Source organism: Fundulus heteroclitus, chromosome 13 (assembly GCF_011125445.2).
Source record: "Fundulus heteroclitus isolate FHET01 chromosome 13, MU-UCD_Fhet_4.1, whole genome shotgun sequence".
NCBI classification, from domain to species: Eukaryota; Metazoa; Chordata; class Actinopteri; order Cyprinodontiformes; family Fundulidae; genus Fundulus; species Fundulus heteroclitus.
The window spans coordinates 35,665,984-35,669,280 of record NC_046373.1 but is presented as its reverse complement, the minus strand read 5'-3'; positions in this window follow the sequence as shown (position 1 = coordinate 35,669,280).

The window sequence follows — 3,297 nt, the reverse complement described above, 5'->3', positions numbered from 1 at the left end:
TCTGCCTCAAAGTTTCATTAAAAGTTATGTTTATCTATCCAGCACAGTGTTTCAGCCACACGGCTACCACGAATAATAGCTTACCCTTCTGATACATGGATGCCAAGTGCAGTTATCAGCAATAGAGGGAGACAGTGACGGGCAAAAAGAAGGACAGAGAAAGATGAGTGTCAGTTTACTTAAATAAAAAATAAAAGACTGTGCAGCAAGCAAGCTTCTAGCTTATAATGGGCCATCAAAACCCAGGCTGCTAGGGATGTACTGAGTAAAAAAGAGGGTGTCAGATGACACCCCGCTTTGATGCTTGCATCGTATTGCTAAAAATAAAAATTTTGTGTGTACACATTATCTTACAATGATTAAAATCAATAATCCCCTAATCCTTCCAAACCAGACATAAGCATTATCTTCAATGGACTTCTAAAAAATTTAAAACTGAGAACACAACTAATTACACACAACTAATTATTAACATAATTTAAAATAATAATGACATGTTTTGGTCAAAAATAACAAAGATTTTTTACTTTATTACCAGAGGCCAAGTTAATGGCATCCAGATTAAGTGATTGATTTTATTTTTTGAGGACTCTGGTCTAAAGATTACAATTTCTGTCTTGTCAGAATTTAAATGCAGGAAATTTAAAGTCATCCAGCTTTTGATGTCATCAAGACATGACTGCAGTCAAAGTAATTGATTGGATTCATCAGGATTTATGGATAAATATAGCTGAGTGTCATCATCATAACTGGAAATTAATCCCATGCTGTCTGATAATTTTTCCAATCGGAAGCATATATATAGTAAAAGAGAATTGGTCCAATGACTGAACCCTGTGGTGCTCCACAAGTGATCCTAGAGTTTGAAGATTTATTATTAACATTAACAAACTGGAATCTGTCCGATAGATGAGATTTAAACCAGCCTAATGCCTTAATCCCTACAGTATACTCAAGTCTTTGTAGGAGAATATTGTGATCAACTGTATGAAATACAGTACTGAGATCTAACAGGACAAGTGTAGACACAAGTCGATTATCTGAGGGCATGAGAATATCATTAGTGACCTTCACCAGAGCTGTTTCAGTGCTATGATGAGCTCTGAAGCCTGACTGAAACTGCTCAAGTAGGTCATTACTTTGCAAATGTTCACAAAGTTGATTAGCAACTACTTTCTCAAGAATTTTAGATAAGAAAAGAAGATTAGATATAGGTCTGTAATTTATTAACTCATCTTGATCAAGAGATGGTTTCTTAAATAAAGGTTTAATAACAGCAACTTTAAAAGCCTGTGGTACATATCCATTTACTAAGGATAGATTAATCATGTCCAAAATAGGGACACTGATCAAAGGGAATACCTCCTTAAACAACTTGGTTGGGATTAGGTCTAACATATAGGTAGAAGGTTTAGATAAAGCTAAAATTTTAGATAGCTCAAAAAGCTCTACTGCTTCTAAACAGTTCAAAAACCACGCAGGTTCTAAAGATTCCTCCAACGCTGCCTCACTTACTGAGGACAAGGTAATCATGCTTGGGAGGATGCCAATTATTTTATTTTTAATGGAATCAATTTTATTTATGAAGAATCCCATAAAGTCATTACTGCTAAGAGCTAAGGGAATGGATGGATCAACGGAGCTGTGACTCTGAGCAAGTTTAGCAACTGTACTGAAGAGAAATCTAGGATTATTTTTATTCTCCTCAATTAATTATGAAAAATATGCTGCTCTAACTCTGCAAAGGGTCTTTTTATACAACAATAGACTGTCTTTCCAGATTAGGTAGGATTCCTTTTGGTGTGTAGAGCGTCATTTTCTCTCCAATTTCCTAACATTGTGCTTCAAGGAACGCAGCTCTGAACTAAACCAGGGAGCCAGCTTCCTGTGAATAATCACCTTCTTTTTCAAGGGAGCTACATTGTCTAATGCAGAACGCTACGAGGAAGTTACACCGTTAACAAAGACATCTATTTGTGAATGGGAAGAAACAACTTTCATGCCATCTGCAGGGCATTTCTGCAATACTGATTGTTTTATTTTTTGTTTCAAGGTGAGCCGTATTGATTTTTATTAGATTTTTATGATTTGTTCCTTTTTAGATCAGTTTTTGATCTATTCAGTTTTGGCTGTGGGAGAGACACCGTCTCAATAGGGCAATGGGTGGGTAACAGTACAGAAGCTGCAGAGAGGTGTGTTAAACTACGGCTCTGCTTGCTGGACTGGACCCTGGGTTGTCAGCATTTAGGAGAACTAATAAATCTGGTCAGATTCCTAAAAAGAAGATCTGCACCATCCAAAGTGGGATGGTCTCTGGGATGCTGTCTCTCCGGATCAGACCAGGTTTTCCCCAGAAAGTTTGCCAGCTATCAATGTAGCCCACGTCATTTTCAGGACACCACCTAGACAACCAGCGATTGAATGACATACGGCTAAGCATGTCATCACTGGTCAAATCAGGCAGGGGACCAGAGAAAATTATGGAGTCCGACATTGTTTTAGCAAACTTACACACCAAAGCAACACCAACTTTAGTGACCTCCGATCGGCGTAACCGGGTGTCATTACCGCCAGCGTGAATAACAATTTTACTGTATTTACACTTCTCCTTAGCCAGCAGTTTCAGGTAGGATTTGATGTTGCCCGTTCTGGCCCCTGGCAGGCATTTGACTAGTGTGTCTCTAGTGCCACGTTTTTGACTATAGAGCTGCCAATAATCAGGGTCGGCTTCTCAGCGGGTGCGTCACTGAGTGGGGAAAATTTGTTAGAAACACAGACGGGTTGGTGGTGACCTGGGGGCTGGAATCTAGAGCTATGCTTCCTACGAACCGTCACCCAGCTGGCCTGGTTACCTGGCTGCTTGGGTGGTGCTGCTGGAGGACCGCTACGTGAAGTTACTCTATGTGGCTCCGCGCTAGCAGAGGAGCGGCTATCAGCTGGTTTTTCAACAACACGGAGCCGGGTCTCCAATTCTGACACCCTCGCCTCCAAAGCTACAAAAACACTACATTTATTACATGTACCATTATCACTTAAGGAGGCAGAGGAATAACTAAACTAGGGGGAGACTTAGGCAGAGACGGAGAAGCGGATGGAAGAGTAGGGAAAGAAGTGAGGCTAAAGCTAGGTTAGCGCCCACTTACCACGGCGAGAAAAGCAAACCGTGTGAAACACGAGGAGTTCCCGAACGTGATGTGCAGCAACAGAAAATGTTTTAAAAGTGTGATGTGTTAGAATGTGTTATGTGTTAGAAACAAATGTTACAGCAAAGAGATTAACGATAAAAGCAAGAGAGTC